The sequence below is a fragment of the Alligator mississippiensis genome, chromosome 2 (genome assembly GCF_030867095.1).
Source record: "Alligator mississippiensis isolate rAllMis1 chromosome 2, rAllMis1, whole genome shotgun sequence".
NCBI lineage: Eukaryota > Metazoa > Chordata > Crocodylia > Alligatoridae > Alligator > Alligator mississippiensis.
In genome coordinates, this window is record NC_081825.1 from 181,847,737 (window position 1) to 181,871,177 (window position 23,441).

Sequence of the window (23,441 nt, forward strand, 5' to 3'; positions counted from 1 at the left end):
CATGGAAGATCCACACCTCTTACAAAATTGCATTTAGTCAAAGCATGGCAACAGCAGTTCAGAAATTATTTGAGGCTGCAAGATACATGACCTGACTCAAGTGATTGCCAGTAGCTTGTGGAGTCTTATGTCATGATCCAAACCAGTACAGTTGACATGTTTACAGCAACACCCGGTAGAGATAACAACCTCTTGCCAGTAACATTTGCCCCAGGGCAATTTTCTATACCATATATACTGACAGTGTTAGTCTGAAGTCAGGCAGAATGCAGGGCAGGGTGGCACCTTATAAACCAACTCCTTCATAGAAGCCTCTCTCTGAGCAAGTTAGTCTATAAGCTGCCATCCTGCCCAATGTATACTACCCATAACAGCAACAGCCTCTTAGAAGCAACGTAGCACCAGGGCACCAACGTGCAGCTACAATGGGCATCAACTATACTGATACGCGGTCTGGAAGAAGAGCACTTTGTGGCCAAAAGCTTGTCTAATGGATCTCCCAAACGTACAGTTGGTCTAATAAAAGATACCACCAAAAAAACCTTTGATTTTCATACATTTTTTGGACCATCATGGTTTCATAAACACCCCAACCCTACTTGATACACAATCATTACTTCTAGAGTCCTTCAACAACAGCAAAAAACAAGATTTGGCATTTTCTGATATTCCAGAGGCAAAAACACAAGGAACAGCAGCAAAAGAAATGCCTTAAGCAAGCAACTATGCCCCTCCAGACTTCTTTTATACAAAATTGGTACACGCCACGTGCCACCTCCTTGCTGTAAAGGGACAAATAAAACAAATTTTGCATCTGATTCTGGCCATACATATTTGTTCCCAGCTGTGTCAGAGGACCCAAATGAGATCTGTAGTAGGTCCAGGAAACAATGGAAACCAACCACAGAAACTGCAGGTGAGGATACTCAACAGCCCTCTTTGATTCATGGCTGCACATAGCTATGTTACTGGGAACAGACATTAGGAGGAGCATTTCTAAAACCTGAGCTGTTGTGCAAGACATTGAGTAATACCATAATTACACATTGTAAGATCAGTTTGTTTACCAAAGGATATCAGAGGGACAATTAACAAATATGACCTATCATTCATTAGTGGCTAATTTTAGTGCTTGTTTTTGCTATATCAGTTCCAGCATGCCACGTCAAGTCCTCATTAAGCAGAGTGAAATGAGTTGGCAAAAAAAATAGCACAAACACAAGAAAACTAGATGAAACTCCCCAGCATTTTCATAGCTATCTTTTGCAGAATATCACAACACACCTCATCATATTTTTGCGGGGGGCTCACCAGTACTGAAGCTCCTGAGCAGAAGGGGCAAAAAAAATGAGTGCTAACATCTAACTAGCATCATAAGCTAAAGGAAGGAACCTTGAAGTAGTTACAAAAGAGCTATATGCCAGGCAACTGGAATAACTGACTCTATAGAACAAGAAGCTTGACAGTTACCATTGTTACAAGGGGGAAGGAATGGCAAAGTCTGCAAAAGATAAGGCTGGCAACTTGCCAAAGTAATAGCTATACTGTGCGCACCAAGTTCATACATCATGAATTTCCCTTAAGGAGGATCAGATGTCAGCTAACCAAACCCAGGAGGACATTAACTCACTATTCCTGGAAAATGCCCAATATAGCATTAACCATTTATTCTTCTGGCTAAACTGGTAAGTCAAGTTACTGATAATGACAGATCAGGAGCAGCACACACAGGGTGCAGGGCAAGTCCATTGGTAGAGGCTCAGTAACCCAGAGCAGAAAGATTAAGACAGAAGCTATCGACAGGTGTCCAGTAAGAGGCAGACTAATCCCGTTTTATGTGACAGACAGTTCCAGTCATCAACATCTTCCTCAACTCTTCATGTTTCACAGTCAGTCCTTTTCCATACTGGGACCACTGGGATCTCCCATGTACCCAAGCCAGACATGTGAGAAAAGCAGAGCAGCTGTGGGACTGTGGTAAGATCCTATGGTCTATGCTGACCTATATCTTAACCTGGGTTCTATTATTGCCTGCATTTGACTGCATGTGTAAAACTTAGCTGGCATTATATTTTATAAACAGTGGATATCGATACCTGTCATTGACTACCTAGGTAATCTGACCCCAAGTGTGGGGACAGGAAATAAAACTTACTCTGTGAGCAGCAATCCTGCATGTCACATCTGGCATCACCAGGGCAGGGAGCAGCATAATAACTCTGCTGCTTCTGGAGACTGCATAGTGCAGAAGAATGCATTTAAAAGGGAAGAAAGTAACACCCGTCTGTGGCTCTGGTGCCTAAAATGTGACATCCAGATAAAGAAAATATGTTTCAGGGTGCAGCTTCTTGGCAGATTTGGCTTGCACAAATGTTTTCCAGATGTGGCCCCAAGTCTGTTGGTGGAAACTAAATATTCCAGGACACATGACTCTGGAGTCCAGGCAGACAGCACGCAAGGGAGAGGATGGGTGCTTCTCGGAACACAAGTTTCAATCCAACCTTTCAAGGTCTTGGATAGGAGCTAATGGCAATTTGTTGCCACATGGGGCAGCCCCAACCTGGCCATGTAATTCCAGCTTCCCCAAAAGCTGGAGTGAAAGGATGGTCACACAGTTATCATACTAATTTGGGTCTTAGCAGATATGAACTCTGCCACTGGGCAAGTCACTTAAGCCAATTGTTTTGGAAGTAACTAGTGACTTTGGGTGCCCCAGATTTCTAACCTTAGACACTGTAAAAGGGTCTGATATTTAGAGGGTGGGCAAAGTAATTTAGGGCAAAGTAAACCCCCATGACACAAGGGTACACAAGGGTTGGGCCTGATCCTTACCTGCCTCTCCAGTGGTGGGGAAGGGAGGGTGAGCTGCTGATGGGCTAAGCGGTCCCTGGGCTGTGGGGGAGGGCTGGTGCTTCCCTCCGCGGCAGCACCCCCCAGGCAGCACCCACCCACAGACACCTGGCACGGACAATCCTGGGGGGCACTGCAGCTGCGGAGGGAAGCACCGGGTCCCCATGCAGCTCAGGCAGGCAGGCAGGCTCCAAGGAGAAAAAAAAAGATCAGGCTTGCAGCTTTTTTTTTTTCCTCCCTTCAGTGGGGCCTGCCTGCATGGGCTGCCTGCACCCCTGAGCTGCATGGGGCCTGGTGCTTCCCTCCACGGCTGTAAGGTAGCAAACTAAAACACCTCAGACATGTTTCATTTTGCTGTGTGCCAAAGTCATTTAATACAGATTACGCCTCTGACATGTCATACTCGTGTTGTATAAGGGTCGTACTCAGAGGGTGGTGGTGCACGGGTCATATTCGACCTGGGGGGAAGTGGGCAGCGGAGTCCCCCAGGGCTCAGTCCTTGGGCCCACACTGTTCAATTTCTTTATCAGTGATTTGGACGACGGGGTGAAAAGCAACCTGTTCAAATTTGCTGATGATACCAAAATTTGGGGTGAGACGGGCACGCTAGTATGGAGGAAAAGACTGCAGAAAGACCTGGATAGGTTGCAAGGGTGGGCTAACAAAAACAGGATGCGTTTCAATACAGACAAGTGCAGGGTGCTGTACTTGGGCAGTAGTAACCAGCAGCACACTTATAAGATGGGAAACTCTCTTCTTGAGAGCACGGAGGCAGAAAGGGATCTTGGAGTCATTATTGACTCCAAGATGAACATGGGCCGACAATGCGAGGTCACGGTCGGCAGGGCTAACCAAACCTTATCGTGCATCCACAGGTGCATCTCAAGTAGGGCCAAGCAGGTGATCCTCCCCCTCTACGCGACACTGGTCAGGCCACAGCTGGAGTAGTGTCCAGTTCTGGGCACCCCACTTCAAGAGGGATGTGGACAACATTGAGAGGGTCCAGAGGAGGGCCACTCGCATGATCCGGGGACAGCAGGGCAGACCCTACAATGAGAGGCTACGGGACCTGAACCTGTTCAGCCTTCACAAGAGAAGGCTGAGGGGGGACCTTGTGGCCATCTATAAACTCACTAGGGGGGACCAGAAGGGTTTGGGGGAGACCTTGTTTCCCCTAGCGCCCCCCGGGATAACAAGGAATAACGGCCACAAGTTGTTGGAGAGTAGGTTTAGATTAGACATCCATAAGAACTACTTCACAGTTAGGGCGGCTAGGATCTGGAACCAACTTCCAAGGGAAGTGATGCTGGCTTCTACCCTGGGGGTCTTTAAGAAGCGGCTCGATGCCTACCTGGCTGGGGTCATTTGAGCCCAGTTTTCCTCTTGCCCAGGCAGGGGGTCGGGCTTGAAGATCTACAAGGTCCCTTCTGCCCCTACTTCTATGATTCTGTGTGTAAACAGCTGCACAATTAAAAAAGTGGAAAGGGGCATTAAGCCACTTTAAAGGTCAATATTGTGGTGTGTACAAATGGCCAAAAGCACTAGTTGCTTTGAGTAGCCTAATCTAAGCCTCTTGATTCCTCTGTCTGCACAGTTCCCCTTTCTCTCACCTTTTGCCTGTCTTACTATTTTTTTGGGACAGGAACTGTTTCTTACTAATTGTTTTTACAATGCCTTCCACAGTGGGACCCTACATTTGGTTGGTGCCTATAAGTGCAATACATTATAAGTCATTCCCAGTTACAATATTAGATATTACAAAAAGGCTGGCTAGTTTATTAGCCAGCAAGGACATCTGTTGCTATGGAGAGTGAAATAATGATGGAAGTAATAGAGATTAATGCAGCTGATCACTACACTGGGTGAGAAAAGACTTCCCCTTTCATCATGTAGCATAATTCTTGCTTCTCTTGGATTCTAATTGTATCATAGGGATGGATAGTGTTTCCTGCAGCCAAGGCTGCTTGCGGCCATGCCCACCCCTGGTCTATGAGAAAGGGTCAATTACCATCTTTAATCTTCTTGAGAAACTGCTATCTGCTTCGAAACTCCAGATTATCAACTACTAATGTCATCAATGAAATGCAGGATTATTTAACCAAACATCCACTCTGATTCGCCCCCACCACACACACACACCTCCAATGGACCTGAGCTGCTGCATTAGATGTCAGGGGACATTACTTGTTGCCTGAGAATTAAATGTTTAATGGGCATATTTTTCCTGCTGTGGACTTCAAGCCAGTTTAGTTTTGCCACTGGTTTATTCCTCAGTGCTGTGAAAGGCATCTGATTTTTACCAGTATCACTGAAGTTGTGGATGACCATGTGTCAACTGTACATGTGCAGACATATTGCATACATGTAAGTAATTCTGTGCACACAGGAAATTTCTGAGCTTGTGTTTGCAGACATGTGGATCTGACTGCATGGAGTATGCCTCAGTATTACATGTATCTGTGTTGCTACCTCTCACCTAATACAGGAGGGATACAGTCCCACTAGGAGAAATGCCTTACTGGACTTGGTCCTGACCACAGGGGATGACTTGGTGGGGGACCTACTGACACAAGGTAGCCTAGGGGAGAGTGACCATCACTTGATTGAATTCACTATCCAGCATAAGGTGGGAAAGATAACCAGTAGGACAGAAGTGCTAGACTTCAGAAAGGCTAACTTCAGCATGCTCAGGAGATTAGTTAGTGAGGCACTGAAGAACAGGAAAATTGGTGAGATAGGAGTCAGGAAGGGTGGACATTCCTAAAAGGGAGCAATCCTATGGGCACAGAAGGAGATAATCCCTTTGTGCAGGAAAGCAGGCATAGGGGCCAAGAAACCCTCTTGGCTGAACAGCGAAATCCAGGAAAGCTTAGGGGCAAAAAAAGAGACATAGAGGCTGTGGAAACAGGGGGTAGCTACAAAGGCAGAGTATACCTACTTGGCCTGCACTTGCAGGGATGCAGTCAGAAAGGCCAAAGCAAAAATGGAACTTAGGCTGGCAACAAAAATTAAAGACAACAAAAAGTCCTTCTTCAGGTATATAGGGAGCAAAAAGAAGGCACAGGGTAGCATAGGATCCCTACAGGAAAAACTAGGGCAATTAGTGACAGATAGGGGGACAAAGATGAGCTCTTCAATGAGTTTTTTGCTTCTGTATTCCTGAACTCAGATCAGGACAAATCTCCCAACTGGATCACAGACAGACAAAGAAGGGAAACCAACCCACCAACTGTTAGCACCCACTTAGTGAAGAGACACTTGGAGGGGATGGATGTGTTTAAGTCAGCAGACCTCCATGATCTTCATCCAAGGGTGGTGAAGGAATTGGCCAGTGTCATAGCCGAGTCCCTGGCACAGCTGTTTGAGCACTCTTGATGCCCAGGTCAGGTCCCAGAGGACTGGAAAAGGGTCAGCATGGTCCCTATTTTCAAGAAGGGGAGGAAGGAGGATCCAAGTAACTATAGACCAGTTAGTCTCACCTCTATCCTCAGGAAAACCTTTGAAAAAATTATTAAGGATCACATTTGTGGGAGTCCAGCAGGGAAAGCAATGCTAAAGGGCAACCAGCACGGATTCATAGCAGCTGGATCCTGCCTGACTAACCTTGTTTCTTTTTATGACCAGGTCGCAAAATGCTTAGATGCCGGAATAGAGGTAGATGCCATGTACTTGGACTTTAAGAAGGTCTTCGATACAGTACCTTATTCTATTCTCACAGGTAAACTGAGTGGCTGTGGTGTAGATGATTACATGGCTAGGTGGGTGGCAAATTGGCTTAGAGGTCGCACCCAGAGAGTGGTGGTGGATGGGTCGGTATTGACCTGGAAAGATGTGGGCAGTGGAGTCCCACAAGGCTCAGTCCTTGGACTAGTGTTGTTCAATGTCTTCATCAGCAACTTGGATGAGGTCTGGAAAGCACTTTGTCCAGATTCGCAGATGATACCAAACTATGGGATAAAGTTAACATACCAGCGTGTAGGGAACGAATCCAGGCAGATCTGGACAGGTTGGAAAAGTGGGCAGAACAGAATAGGATGCAGTTAAATAAGGACAAATGCAAGGTACTGCACCTAGGGAGAGGAATCACCAGCACACTTACAGGCTGGGGAAGGACCTTCTCAGCAGCACAGCAGTGGAAATGGATCTCAGAGTCACTGTTGACTCCAAGATTAACATGAGTTGTCAATGTGACAGTGACCAGTAAAGCTAACCGCACTTTATCATACATTAGCAGGTGCATGACAAACAAGTCCAGGAAAGTGATACTTCCCCTCTATGTGGCATTGGCCAGGCTGCAGTTGGAGTACTGCATCCAGTTTTGGGCATCACATTTCAAGCCGGATGTGGACAGCCTGGAGAGAGTTCAGAGGAGGGCCACTCATATGGTTGGGGGCCTACAGGCAAAGCCCTACGAGCAGAGATTGAGGGCCCTGGATCTCCTCAGTTTCCACAAGAGAAGGCTGAGAGGTGATCTTGTGGCCACCTTCAAATTAATTGGGGGGGGAGGAGGGGGAAGTAGTAAGGAATAGGAGATACTCTGTTTACCAGGGCACCCTTTGGAGTAACTAGGAACAACGGCCACAAACTGACAGAGAGCAGATTTAGGTTAGACATCAGGAAGAACTTTGCAGTAAGGGTTGCCAGAATCTGCAATGGACTTCCAAGGGAGGTGGTGCTATCCCCTACCTTGGGGGTCTTTAAGAGGAGGCTAGACATATACCTGGCTGGGGTTGTCTGACCCCAGTGTTTTTTCCTGCCCAGGGCAGGGGGTCGGACTCAATGATCTGCTAAGGTCCCTTCCAACCCAAACGTCTATGAATCTATGTTCATATACTCTGTGTGTGTGTGTGTGTGTGTGTGTGTGTGTGTGTGCGCGCGCGCGAGCGCTCTGCATAGGTCATTGACATTTGCCATTTGCCCATAATGCAGAAAACAGGACTTTGGCTCCTTTGAATGTGTGTTTTGTGTGCAATTATGTAAATATGTGCATCTATATTATATATCACGTAGCAGACTTACCTTTTGAACTCCAGATGAGTCCAAGGCTTGAGATTCTGCATATCCAATTGGTGGAGCCCACCCTCCAATCAGAAGTAAGCCAGGGTAAGCAAGGCCACACCCTTTCCCCAAAGGGAGGGGGCAAGGAGCAGTCTTTTAAACTTTGGACCTGAGCAAAAATCCAAGATTTTTATTTTTTTATTTTTTTTTAATTAGCCCTTTTTAAAGGTATTACTTCCCTCCTTTTAAGTCTACACCTACCTGTAACCTCTAGCTCCCCAATGTCAATGGCAAAGAGGAAAAAAGGGGGAGACTTGGGGAGGGGAGAGGACAATCAGAAAATAGCCAAAGATTGTAAAACCTTTTTTTTCAGTTGAAATTTCAAATAAATGAAAACCCTATGGAATGATTTTTTTTTTCAAAATTTACTCTGAACCATATTCAGTTTTCTCAAACCATTCCTCAGAGTAGCACAACCTGATCATGAGACCATAAGGACAGCACCAAGAAGCCTCTATTTCACACCAAAACACAGAAATGGTCCCTTCTTTCTTAGGAATTGTAAAGTCTATCCAAGCATTGTAGAAAGAAAGGAAGATGGTGTGCTCATTAAGGCAGGATTAATTTTCTTGGGGCTTGTATTAAGTACTTCATGCCATTTTTTTAATGCACATTTCTATAAAACCCTTTCCAATCAAATGAAGGCTGTTTCTCCCTGACAAAGCAACAGCAAATCTGTGCTGTGAGCTACAGACTAGAGAGGAAGAGGAAAGGTTGATATTTCAAATGGTCTGTTTCATCCCAACTCAGGGAAATAGGAAATAAAGAAAAACTGAAATTACTCCTTTTTCATGGAAAGGGGGCAAGATGAAAGGATGTTTGATCACAGCCTAGGCAAAGATTCCTTGTTGCCAGAAGCCAAGAATACCAGATTTGCTAGTCAGGTGTGTTAGCTAGCGTCATCTCTGCAGTCTGCTGCACGACACTACCAGGACAGATACAAGCCTCTGGGGACATTGACATTTGTGCCTTTATTAAAGAGCCCCTGGGGATATCTGCTGATTGTGCGCCCACTTAGTTTCTCCTCATCAATCAGGGAGTGTACATGCCAGTACAAGCAAGAGCAGAATGTAATATTTTCCCCTTGTACCATTGGCTTTAGAGCAGAAAGAGAAGCTCCAGGAGCTTCCAGAGAGCACTTCAGATGCTTTGGACCCGACTCACCTAGTGTTGCCAGCTCTGCTGCCTTTATTCAGGGTGCTGTAATAGTTGTTCCCCCACCTCGACCCACCAAATCCCCAGCTCCTCTATTAAAATGACTATGGGGAAATGTCCCTTTTCACTGAGAAAAGCAAGTTTGTAGCCCATGTCACTGCAGCATAAATTCTGAAAATCCTGACCCACAAGCTGGCCATTGCCCCAGAAAGCAAAGGAAACAAAATAATATTTTCTTCAAAGCCTCATGGTTTCTGAATGCCGGGAGTGGGCAGTGTTGCCCAGGAGGCTTGTAGCAGGGTTAATGAATTGCCAGAGCTCCCACGCCTGGTGCCAGAGGCCACCATTCACTCTGCCTCCCAGCTTCCACGAGGCAGCCATCTTACTGGATGCATGCCGTGATGCCTTGGCTCATGCCACCCCTTCCAGGGGGAAAAGAAGAGAGAAAAAGAGAGTCATCCGGTGCCACTTCAGCAGGGTCCCACCTCCTACACCACCCCAGCCTTCAAACAAACAGTTGTACTATAGCCTCCCATGGCCCTGTTTTTCCATGCTTAGGGAAACTAGCCTGGTTAGCAAGCAGCCAGGCTTCTCCCAGAGACAGAGTAGCTGTGGCCTGCTCTTGCTCAGTCAGAACAGAGCTGACCTAAGATCTCTCCTTTACATTCCTCTCTTCCTAATTGACATCTGCACTAAGTGCATTAAATAGGGTTGATTGATTCCACAGGCCCTCTTCAACCCTCCCTCGGCCAGCGTGAGGCTTGTCTGCCCTGTCCCCAGGGGGTATTTCCCTTGGAAGATAGAAGCATAGAGATGCAATCCAGTGCCCGGCCCTTTAGTAACTACTCCATATATTACCCTTGGAACTGGCTTGGACTGTGAACTTCATAACAAGATGGAAAACCTTGAGTTCAACCACCCAGACCATAAGGCACTAAATGACTGTGTAGTGACAACTGTGCAGTCGGGCACACATGTAGATGCACCCACTATCGGGTAATTTAGATTCAGCATTCAACTCGGTAAATGAGCAGGCGAAAAGCTGCTGAGTCAGCAGCAATGTAATAAAATCATGTTCCAGCTCAGTTAGCAAGGGCTCTTCTTCATGGCTTTATTATTGAGGGGTAGACTCTGCTATTTGCAAAAAGGACAGAATAGTGCTAAACAATACAGAGAAAACCCTTCCCAGTGAAGGTACAACCCACTCCTGTGACAAGTAGGAATTTTGACTTCATCGCATGAGATTACCAAGTAGGTATCTATAAGAGCTTCATGGATTTCTTCTGTTTCTGAGTCTGCAATGTTCCCTCAATCTTTGCCCATTGTTCAGCCCTTGACAAGATTATGCCCACTTCTTGTCATTTTATATGTAATCAGTCAATTTTAAAGAGGAGGTATTTGTTAAAGAAAACAGCTATCGCTAGACACCGGCAAAACTGTTCCAGCACAGCTTGGGTCCCAGCTTTGTGTTCCTTGACCAAATTTGCCAGGGACCACTCTCTATTTTGAAACTCAATTTTTAGAAAACAAGCAGGACTACTGAACCCTGTTATAAATAATAATAAAAATAGCCAGTATTGATGGAGGACCTACCAGGTACAAACAAACACCTTTTAAAAGCTGACCTGAATGTGTGTGCGCATGAGTTTTATAAACCTACCACATTGGTTTGCAAAACCCACATTTGGATTTTCAGGTCAGGCCACCAGCTGTGCAAGTCTGGGAGTGATTCACTATTTGCCACTGGAGTGACAGAGCCCTGGTGTCGAGTGAATCAGCCCTTCCCCTTTTGGTATTCAGCGATGTGAGTTTAATATCAGCCAATGGGGATGCAGACAGAACATTTACGTTCAGAGGCAGTACTGAGCATCCATGTCTACATGAGCAGCAGACTGCGCAGTTGTTACTGCGCAGTCACCTAGTAGTTGCATAAGCAAGTACTAAATGTCTGCACAGTAACTGGTGTTACTGCACAGTTTTTTTCCCCGATGCTACTGCACAGTAGCAACAAACTACTGTGTGGTAGCTCGTTACTGCTGCGCGGTAGTGTTGTGCTATAGTTAGTCCCTGGCAGCATTACTGCACAGTAGTGTCTCATGTAGATGCCCCCAGCATGACCCAGAATGTGCTGCAGACAAAGGCAGTTGAGCTGTCCTCCTTGCTGGTAACAGTGGTGTAGAAAAAGCAAAACCATTTTAACATTGATTTCCATTAGGGCAGGGGTGACCAACCTGCCACAAATGGCACAGGCAGCCTCTGAGGATGTCACAAAGCAAATTAGGGAAGAGATCAGGGAGTACAGTGGCAGATAGGGCAGGAAGCAGAACAGCAAGGCAGGCAGGGAGCACAAGGCAGGAAGCAGAAAGCAGAGCAGCAGACCGGGGGAGGGGATCAGGGTGGCATTTGGGGAGGGTGCAAGGCTAATTTGCAGCATGCCTACCGAAAAGGTTGGCCCTTACTGCATTAGGAAATTAGGAGGGATGAGAGTGCAAGATGAGAGTGCAGGGAAATGTTTGCCAAGGATACATGGTTAGCACAGGAAATGGGAAATGAAAAACAATCCAACTCGTACTATAGGAAGGAGGTGCCCTGTGATCTTGGAATCAAAAAAACACCAGCCATTTCCCTGGGCTTCAAGAGGAGGCTCTCAGCCTGGCTCTTTTGGGGAAAAATAAAAGCCATTTTTGGAAAGCGATGAAAAGGCAAAGATGAATTGGCGGAGGGCCCAACTGGAATCCCTAGGGGAGGAGTGAGTGGGGAAGAAGGGGGAGGAGGAGGAGGGGGAAGCTGGGAGATGAACAGAGGAGGAATTTATGCTTCTTTGCTGGCATCTCTGTCTTATTCTTTCAGACTTTGCATCCCTAGACACAGGATCCAATCCAAAACTTATTGGAGGGCTCCCACTAACCTCAATGGACTCTGGATCAGATTCTTAGTACTGAGATCTGTGTCAGAAATTATGAAACTTGCCTTTTTTACGCTGGTTCCAGTGGCAGAGTCCCCCTCCCCATAGAATACATTTCACTCCACATGGCTATATTTCATCCTTTCTCCACAAACACACTGGCAACAGGCACGGATCCCTAACTACAGACATTACATAAAGCATGCAGGAGTACAGATGTGGTGCCCAGGAGGCACAGAGTGCAGAGTATGGGGCCTTCTGCTTTATTAGCTGCCTTGAGTACAGAGGATCCACTCTGTCAAATCACTCGCTAGGGCTACAGAGGTACAAGGTCATTGTCCTACTTCAAGTACGTGTTATCCAAGATAATAACTTTCCCCTGGGATATTTTTTTGGGGGAAGGGCTTCTATTCTAGAGAGCAAGATACACATAATTCCCTATACCCCTGTGTGCACATACACAGCCATCTCTCTTCTCCCTCTCCTGCCACTGATTGGAGTGGAATCACTGCAGCGAGTCATATCCTGCATAGGAAAAGAGTGACAGGAGGGAACCAGGGGCTCTGTAGAAGGGTGGGCAGACCTGTGAGCTGCTAGTCTCTTTGTGCTCTTAGTTGCTGCTCCTGTTGTGACAGCTCAGCTGAAAGGCTCCTCTTATGCTGAAGCTGTTCAGCAGGCAGTGTTGTCATTTTCTTCACACGCTGAGGAAGAGGACGCACCCTGCTGAGTTATCTGCAATGCTCTCTGCTTCCCCACAAGATGGTGCAGTGCCCAACCGAACAGCACTGCCACCAGGCCAGGCCACTTCAGGACCCAGGTGGATCAAGGAGTTGCACTGAAGGAGATGATCAAGGAGTTATTTCTCCTGTAATTGCAGCCACATGTCCCTTGCCCTAAGCACTCGAAAACACATGTGCACATACAGAGGCAGGTGGGGTTTCTGTCCTCACAACCTTGCAGTCTAAAGGCACAAGAGGGGGACACAGCACAGAAATGGAAGTGCCTGCTCTGTGAGCCCTCTCTGGGTTTTAAGGAAAACACTGTTTTGTGTCATTGTCTAGCTCAGTGAGTTTCAACCAGGGTGCCACAGCACCTTGGGATGCTCTGAGATCCTCTTTACGGTGTTGTGGAGGTGCCATGCAATATTAGCACTGTTAGGTATGCAAACACGGTTCACAAGATAAACCCAGAGATTTCAAATAGGAATTCATGAGTTAAAAACATCCTGATCTGTGGTGGTCCTTTTGAGTTCTTTGCAACAGAGCAATTGCTCTATTGTTTTTCTGTAGTCAAAAAACAAGTGAAAGCTAAGAGCTGGCAGTTTCTGAGGGATGCCTCAGGCCTAACAAGGGTGAGAACCACCAGTCTAGATCAATGGTGCCCAGCCTTTTTGTCCCATGTTTCAGGTCCCTCTGTGGGCTGGATCTGGCTGATGGGCCCAATTCAGCTGTGGGGGGTTGCAGACCCCGATCTTGATCTGTCCACCTGGAGCGAGGCCAGGGCAGAGTGGCCCCAATCCAGACATGGGAGGGAAACAACCCAGTGCTGATCTTGACATGTGGGGTAGGGGCAAGGCAGGGCGAGGCAGGGCAGGGCAGCCCCAATCTGGACATGTGGATGCTGGGGTGGGGGTAACAGCCTGGTCCAATCTGGTTGTGCAGGGCTAGGGCCTGGGCATGAAACCCCTTTGCTGTGATAGCCCAGGTGCAGCTGGAGCCAGCCAAGCAGAGCTTCTGCTGCTCCCTGATGCCAAGTTTTCTAACCTGTTGGGGAGCCTTGTGGGCTGGATGTCATGGCTCCGTGGGCTGGATTTGGCTGGCAGGCCACAGGTTGAACACCCCTGGTCTGGATTATTCCATAAGGTCAGCTGAGAGAGATGGCAATAAGATCTGAAGTCAGGGCAGGAAAGGGCCTGTGGGAAAAGTGGTGGGGGATAAGGGAATGGGGAGCTGTGAGAAGGAAGAGAAAGGAGAAAGCAGAGCACGGCAGTGAGGAACACAGCCCCACATGTTGCTTGCTCTCCCACAACTCCACCTGGGGGCTGCTGTGCTTCCAGCAACTTGTTGCCCACACCCACCCACTCCACTGAGGCCTGGGACCCATTGCCCCCAGCTGCCCACAATGCCCACAGTCCACGTGATAACAGGGGCTGTTCTCAAATGGCAGGGGGAGACTTTTGAAGGCCCTGCTCAACACTCAGCAGATCCCTGCAGAAGAGGCAGCCTTCTCAGATGCTGCCACCTGGCCTGTTACTGCCTCTCCCCACAGCCTAGTTCATTTGCAATGACACACTGTGCAGTGACTGCCTTCAGGACAAGGACACCCCTGCCTCTGAAAGCAAAGGACAAAGGCTGGAAGAGAAAACCCTGTGACTATGACAGCTTCGCCTGCTAGCTCAAGCCAAACATCCTGCCTGGGAATGTCACAGTCATTTCACTGACTACCTCACTGCTGGTAAAGACACCAGCTATCCCCACAGCCAGGTGCCAGCCTCTCCCTAGTTACCCGCCACAGTTGAATGCGTGCCTTGCTGCATTCCCCCCACCCCTGATGTGTACAGTAGTGAGGCGCTTCCTTCTTTGCTGGTATCTGTAAGAAGCCTACCTCCCTTCTTCCGTGTAAGAGTTCACTGGTATTACATGTTCAGGAATCACATGTGGCATCCAGGAGGATCAGCAGCATGAGAGATCCAGCAGAGAGCAGGTTAAACAGCTCTTAAATATGAGGTTGGAACATGGCAGGGGCTCTGTTCCTCCCACCGGTTCTCAGAAGCAGTCATCAGCCATTCTAACCTTCCAGGCAAGCAGAACAAGCCCAGCTGCTCTGGCATAGGCAGAAGCATCCTCCTAAGCTGCTGGGGACCAGCTGTCTGAAGGAATTATTTCCAGGGCCAGCCTCAGAGTTCAAGGGGAAAATTAAAAGAACAAATAGGGATGCACGCACGCACACATTGTTCTAGTGACCTTTAGAAGGGAGGCCACAGTTTGCTTGCTTATATTTTCTGCGCCTAGCCAGCTTCTGGAGGAACACCATACTCAGATTTAGACTTAAAAACCATTAAAAAAGAGCCATCAGTATTTGTGGGGAGGAAAAGAACACCGCTGAGCCAGCCCCCTGCTTCCCACCCCAGCACCATGCTTTCACAGGTTGGCTTAGTAGTTGAGTAAGGTTGACATAGCAAAAAGAAGTATTGTATCCGTCACACCCAGCATTGGGTCATATGGTGATATTTCAGCATACAGGATTTGGTAGGAGGTGGTCTGGGTAGCCCAGGTGGTAGCCAGCCAGCCCAAGACTAGGAAAAAGACCCAGGGGGCTCCTCAGGTATGTTACTTCCCTTTACCTAAAAGGCTGTAACACTTCCCATCACTGTCACCTCCTGCAGTAGGTGCACCGCCTCCAGAGTTAGAATATGTGGTCACTTATTAAGTGTGGTATTATACATGAACCACTGAAAACTTGTTCCTGTAGCCCTATTTTGTGCTGCTGCTGTGGGAGCTAGAAGTAACTGGCAATCAGTAAAACTGGGGCATCATTTTTTGAACCAGACCTGAGGTTGTAAGGTACAAGACACAGGAGCAGTTTATGAGGGCATCAGGGCTCCAAGAAAGAAGATCCCTGGGGTTTAATCTAGGATGACACATTGTTCAGTGATCAGAAATGATGAGCTTTTCAACATCTATTTGCTAGAAAAGGCGGGGGGGGGGGTTGCAATGCACACATGACTGACTCTATCTGTGTAAAATCTGTAGTACTGAGGCATTCTGTTGGGCAATGTCTTGTGTCTTTTCCACTTTGTCATCCCTGGATATCAGGGACATTTTCTGGGGACAAGCTTGAATGTCCCCGCTCAGGTCCAATACAGGCTAGTGCTAGGACCCAGCTGCCACCATCCGTGCTTCTCTGCTGCTCAGCTGTTGTGTAGCATCAGCAAAGCTCCCTGCAACCCCTCTGCAGCACATGCAAAGTCCCACTGCTGTGGAAGTCCCTCAGCTTCACAGACCAGATCCAATGACTCCACATCCCAGATTCAGCCCCCGAACTATAGTTTGTTGGCCCTTGCCCTAAAGCATCCAGCCCATGCCACTCACTCATTCTGCGCCAGTCTCTGGGTTTCCCATACCATAGCTGGTGGTATTGTGCACCTTCCTCCCTGGATTCAGGTGGGACTTTCACTGCCTTACACTTTTCTCATTTGTAAAAACAGGGGTAAACAAGACCTTTTTTTAGCAATATAGTTTTACTGACAGCAGGAAAGTACTACTATGTTATGCTTAATGTATTCACTGTTTGGGTCTAACTAGCTATGAACAATAAAAACATAAATTTCATAGCACCTCACACACACTGTCTGTCTGTAAGGGGGTGACCAGGTCATAAATGGTCAGTCCAAATGGAGCATGCTAAGCCAGGGGGTTACCCGAGTGTAAACCAAGGTCAAGCTGGGTATCAGTCTGAGTCTTCAACATCAAGCTAAAGGTCGAGATGAGGGCCTGGTCAGGGCAGGCTGGGAGGCCCAAGACAGGAACAGGAGCAATCAGGAATAAAAAGGAAGGTCCAGCCCAGAAGTTCAGAGTTGGGTTTATAACTTTCAAATGAGCTAGAGGCATAGCAAGGCAGCTTGTAGTTCTCACTGCTGTCTGGTTTTAGCTTATACAGCCAGTGCAACAGGAGCTTTCCCTGAGGGATGACTCAACCTGATAGTCTGATTAACAATTGAATGGAGGGATAAAATACTACTTATTCTGAACTGCTTCTAAACCAATGGGAAATCTAGTTCCCAGCCCTAGATATGTTTCTTGTAGTTGCTCCAGCTCCATTATAGGGCTGAGGCTGCTCTCAGGGAAAAAACTGTCAAGGAGTCACTGAACACCTCTGTACAGATTTATCCTGAATTTCCCTGCCCACACTTTAGTCAGTAAAATACATTCTCTTTTCACCTCCTGTGGGACAAGGGCTGCTTCTGCTTGCTGGTACCATAACTTACCATAACGTAATAATAATAACCTAGCTCAGGAGTTGGCAATATTTTGCAGGGGAGGGGGAGGATGAGGGTTTAGATCCAAGCATGGGCCTCTCCTAACCTGGCCTGTGCTGCTACCACAATTACAGCTCACCCCCCCACAGTGCTACCACCACCACTTCTTCTCACTTCTTGACCACCACGTGAATGAAGCCACCCACAGAAACCCCCTGCTGATGAAATGCTGCCCAAAATCCCCCTGCTGCAAAAACACTGCAGAAGCCCCCTAGCTTGGTGGGCTGGATACAATGGCTCTGTGGGTCTAATTCAGGCTATGGGTAGCTGGCAACAGCAGTGGACATAAGTTCTGTCATTTCTTCTGGCATGTCAGCTTTTCCAGACCAGTGCAGGGACCCCAAGATCAGCTCAGTCGCGTACACGGCTAAATACACTATAGATTTCACTTACCACTCATCAAGCACTCCAGTGACATTCTGCTAAGCGTTGAGCTCCAAAAGCCAGGGTTCCTAATTTAGCACTGTAAATGTAACATGCACAAAAATCAGGGCCTGGCATCTAACCCCAGACTTTCCAAAGAGGCCTTTGCCCATTCAAGGACATCTAAGAATCTGACCACTTCATTTAGGTGCCTGCAAGCTGTTTTGAAAGTCTGGGCCCTGCTGTCTAACTCAAGCATCAAAATGCAGAGCACAGCCATGTTGATGGGAGAATATTTGAATATAAAGGCAGTTTGGGGCTGATCTGCACAGTGGGATTCAAACAGGGTGGAGAGAGGGTGGCTGGAGCAAGGAGTGGGGAAAACTTCCAGATGTTACGAGTGGCATGAGCTCTGATTTTTGCTAAAACGCCTTTGTGGTGCCTGCCAGAGGCAGATCATGGCTGCAGGGATGGAGCTGGGAAACCTTGTGCTTTCCTGAATGCTGCTAGCATCCATGGCTCTTTTTGCAGGCACTTGGGGTCCATCCTGGCTCTTAGTCATCTGACCCTTTGCGGAAGGATCTTGAACTGAAGCCAGATCTGCAGGATCGGGCTTTGACATTGTTTTGCATAAGGTTAGAAGGACTAATCACCAGGCATGGCACACTGGAGGATCAGGCTTGTACTCTTTCCCTTTCACTAAAAAAAGGCTGAGGGATCCAGCACTCATGGCTGCATTCATTCTTCAATGGCAGACAGCTGCAGAACGCTAATGCAGCAGGGAAACTGAACTTGAAGTGCTGCAGAACTGCAGGGGGCTTGCTTTGCACTCCAAATGTGCTGGCACACTATTTAGCCTGGGAGACACTAAGGGGGACAGCTGACTTCTCTTCTTTCTGGCAAAGCTGTGAGTAGCTATTAGTAAAGGAAAGGTGTGCATGCATGTGTGTGTAGTGGGGGTGGAGGCAGAGGAGAGAAATGAGACTGGCTTAAAACCTTTTGCTGATTTTTACACTGACAGATGGGTAAAGACAGACATCAGTGGTCATGTTCAGCACAGGAACAGAATCAACTCTGTAACATGCCAGGACCAAGGCTGCATCCTGTGCACAGACGCAGAGACTCTGCTCAATTGTCCCTTTTGAAACATGAATCCCCACCCTGTGGATCTGCCTCTGGTTTTCCACTGCTTTCTGTTAAAAAGCAAATAGAGGTGTCACATCACAGTGTTTTTGAGGGTGCAACACATCTGGCCCCAAGGGTGGCCGTGATGCCCCCTGATGCCAAGCAACTCCTACCCCACTTCAGCTCCTGAGGTTACCCTCCTTTTTCTAACTCACCTGCCATGCATTGGTGGAATTTATAGCATTACAGGAAGCTGCCCTAGGATCCCAGTGAGCCTCAGTCCCTCTTATGCTCCAGATGCCTGACTAGCACCAGTCTTGCTCTCAGGCACTAAATCACCTTAGGAGGCATTAATGATGGTCTCCAGCATCCCCCATAGCCACACCCATGCCTCACAGATGTCACTCATTACTGATTTTGAGGGAGCCCCTTGGCCCCCAATGTGATACTTGGCCCCCCAGGCCCCAAAAGCTGTTGTCTGGGCTTCAGCTCTGCAGCCTTGGCCCTATTACTCTGGCTGTGCCACTTGGACAAGGTCCCGCCCCAGACTTCAGCTTCCAGACCTCTCAGCCATCTGGGCTCCTTAGCACTCCGGACTTGCCTTCTCAGGCTCTGGTTTTGCCCTCTTGGGCTCTGGGCCCCATGGCACTCTCTCATCCGCTTGTGCTCTCTGACCCAGGCCAGGCTGCTCTTCTTCTGCCCAGCCCCCCTGGGCTGTCTGACCTAGGCAAGACTCTAAACTGGGTGCCCCTCAGGTATCCCTGTGGCCTCTATATTACCTCTGTAGCCACAATCTAGCCCTCCAATCTTGGACTTAAATGTAATACAACTATAAGCAAACTGCTTCCCAAACTAAACTTCACCCCTGCTCTGGGTCAGTGCCATACCACAAGCCATTCTTCTCGTAGGTAGCTTGGGTGTCCATGGGCCTGTTTCCTGAAGCCCCTCTCTCCCACGAGCTCTTTTCCCTGCAGCATGCAGGGCCAGTGGGCTTCTGCTCCATAGCCATACACAGAGGTTTTACTTTTGCCTAATGGCCAGCCTGTACTCCTCTGCTGCAACCCCACACAGTGGGCTTGACCAAATGTTGCTTTGTCAGAAAATGTCAGTTCATTAAAACCAACATGTTTCACTGGAAAGGGTGGGTAAGGGTAAAATTTTCTTCAAAATTTCCTTGACTTGAAAACATGTTTTGAGATTATAAAAACACAGTAATTGGTTAGACTTGCTTGCCATACCACAGTTTGCAAAAATTTTCAAGATTACACTTTTTCATCCCAATTGGAAGGGGGGGGGGGGGAGAGGAAGGGATGGAATTTTTCCATTCTCTTCCCAAATAATAATAGCCAGGATTACTACTTTTGAATTCAGCATCACTGTGGACAAGTCATTATAGGCAAATCTTTTCCAGTGGTTTGGGGCACCCCCCAAAAAAAACATTTCTCTTTTTCTGCTTTGGAGAAGTAGCTTGAGCCCAAGAGTTTCTGAGAACCTGGAAGCCTCCAATCAGCATCAATGATAGTTGTGGGACAACACTGGATGACAGTTGTGATATGAACTGGAGCATTCATCTTGGTGTTGTGAGCAAACTCCACCTTGACTTTTGCCACTTCACTTCTCCTAACACTTTCAGTCATATCCAGCATTGTTCTCCACATCTCCTAAGGTTTTTTGTATGAGGTTGCTGGGCTGCATTGCTCCCCTTTTTCCCAACCTTCTGCCTCAGGAGGTGCTGCATTTCTTGCTTAGGTGGAATAATTCAAACATGGCATTTGGAAAGTGCCATACTGCCACTTACTTCAGTGGTGGGGTGGAAGGCACTCAGGACTTTGAGCAAACTCGGGTATGTCACTTGTCTGTGTGGGGGAACGACTTGATGGGAGTTGTGTAGCAGTGGTCACTCGCCAGCCACTAACCGTCTCTTCTTGACTATCGCCCCTCCACTGCTTGTTGCTTTATTGCCCACCATGCTAAGATGATACTGATGTAAACAGGGAGAGCAGATGCCCAGTTAGTGGATCAGAACGATATAAGTTCTCAAAGTAGGGCTCCCAGGGCTCCTCCTCCCCTACACCCTGGTCTATCACTTACCCAATCGTTGTTCTTATAGCTACAGAATGATTCCAAAGTGTCACTTGTATTTCTTCCCTTTGTTTGTTTAATCTCCTGGACCTTCTGGGATCTGACTGTGATCAGATGTGGGTTAGAACAGGTCCCACATTCAATATGAATGAATCGTCAGCTGGCCCTATCACCAAACCCAGTTCACCCCTGGGCTATAGCTCTGACCCTGATCTCCACAGTTGTTTCAGCACTTCTCAGCTCAAATAGGTCTTCCTCGTTGAACAATTTCCTCTTGATCAGTTTGTGTCTAGCCTCAACTTCATCACTAAGGCAGTCACTATTTGAATTACCCTGCCTCTTCCCATAAGCAGGTTTTATCAACTTAACTCACAACTAAGGCAGTCCAAACTCTAAATTACAAATCTTCCTTCTCAGTCCATTTTCTATTGACTACAGGTCTTCACCTAATGTGGACCACACTCTTCTCAATCAACTTTTCCATTTGGCAGTCTTCAACTAATTTCAGGGCCTTTTATAACAGAGTCTGTGCCCTGATCATTCAATTGCCATTCCTTCATCGGCCTTAATTAATTTCAGAGCATACAACCCATGCTCAGATCAATCAATTTTCCTCTTAGTCCAGCTTTTGATTAATTACAGGGACTCAGGTTGCCTAGTCCACATCCTTGTCAATCAATGTCTTCCCTTTTTCAGCTCTCAATTAATCCAAGAGCCTCTCTTAGAAAAGTCCATGCTCTGGCCAAGCAAACAGCCTCTTTAGCCAAATCTCAATTGGTTTCAACTGCCGACCTGTTAAAATTCATATGGGCATCAGCCCTTCAAGAGGTCATTCACTCTGTTTTTCCCCTTTCTCCTCTCTAGGTACAGTGTATGCTCACCAGTGAGGAAGGGCTGGGTTTCCTTTTTGCTCCCCAATTGTGGAGATGATTCCCTACCAGTCTGTGTGGTCCAACACAGCAGCAATTCCATGATACGCTTCTCAGCTTCTCTGGTGGCTGGACTCCATCACTCTCTTCCTCCACAACTTATCTATGCTTCTGTGCAGACCCAAAGTACTTCCCCTGGCCTTCCCTCTTCCAGGGGATGTGAGCCACCCAGTGCTCTGGACTACCTTCTGTCACAACCCAAAGTTGTGATTTTTGTTTTGTGTGTGCTTTGGCACCACTGAATTATTTCCCGCCAAATTGCAGCTTCTTTGCACGGTGGAGTTTTCCGCTGCAAAGGAGAACCCCGGGTGCAAAAGAAGTTCCCGCCATTTTGTAGCTTTCTTTGCAGGGTGCATTTCTTTGTTGCAGCACAGAGATGCACGTTGCAAGGAGTTCCCGCCATTCGTATTCAAATTTGTGTCCCACCATTGGCTAGTTCTAAATTATGCACACGTGGCGACTAGTGATTGGCTTGCTAGCTGTATAAAAAGCTTGTGTGGTTTCCGCCCAAGTTGGAGGACTCCACGAACACCAGGAGGAGGAGACTTCACGCTGTGTGAAGATCTCTAAGCGCTGCGGATCCTCACGGATCCAACGCATTTCAAGCAGGCAACAGAGGTCTGATCAGCCTCTAGCCTCTCCCCGTCACCGAGCGCAATCCTGACGTATCCTTCTTCCCTGTGCGCAAAAAGGATTCACGGAGCCTAGCAAACTTCGTGTGAGTGAGTCTATTCAGAGCTCTTTACCGTATGGACTTTCTCCGGTTGGTCCGACGGGCTCACAGTTTAGAGCCTCCAACTGGATGGGCTAGAAGAGTGTTCACGGGGAGGAACTCTAGTCCGTCTCTCTTCTTTTCTGTCTGCAACTGTAACTCAAGCAAGTTTTTCTGCCTGCACCGCAACCATCTTCGGTGTAAGTAAATAATCTTTTAATCAGCCACTACGTGTTTGTGACTAATTCTAGCTCACCACCGGTTTTCTCCGACCCTGCGTGCCCGGGCTGCTGGCCACAGCCCGCGTGCGCAAAGACGGGCTGTGGATCGCCCCTTCCAACTCGCACTTGGCGGCGGGATCGGGGCCCGGCCCGCACACCTTCCTTTTAGAGAGGGCTGGAACTCCCTTGGCCTCATGGTAGCTGGCCTCAGCTGCGCTGGCCTGCAGCATACATGATTTAACTCATTTGTTGCTGGCTTGGTCCATGGGCTTGATATCCTCCATGGCCAAGCTCTCAGTTTGGGTTCATCCAGAGGAATGAGCATAGCAGGGTCTAGGCCTGGCCCCCTGCTACAAGTTGTTACTTTCTTCTGAGAAAAAATTAGCCTCACCACTGAATGACTAGAAATAACCCCTAACAACTCATTCTGCTGTAGAGGGGAACAACTGAAGCACATGATCTAATTGAGCACCTGCAATTTTTTCACATTCCTGTGCCTGAAAATGAGGCAGTGACAGCACTGATACCAGATCTCAGGACATGGTGTAGTGAGGAGCTAATGTCTACAGAAGCTGCAGAGGAAGAGAAAGAACCAATGTCTTGAGATCAAAGAAATGGCAAATGCAAAGCTGAGCTATACAGAGACTGCTAATAGGACCTGAGAAATGATAGAAAGGAGGCAATCAGGAAGCACAAGAAACAAACCTGACTGAAGCAAGGCAGTGGGTCCTTGGGGAATCCGAGGTCAGATCAGGAAAGAGGCCACAACAACAGGACCAGAGAGGCAAAGAGAGAGGACGAGGAAATCCTAAGCAGTCCTTGGGTTGTTAGTTGTAGCCATACTGGTCTAAGGACATAGGCAGGCAATGTTCTTTGGGTAGATGTGATATCTTTTATTAGACCAACTAAATAGTTGGAAAAAATGTTCTTTGCAAGGTTTTGGGCACAAACGCCCTTTTCAGGCATAAGGAGACTCTGCTGGTCTTATGTGTTCTCCAAGGTA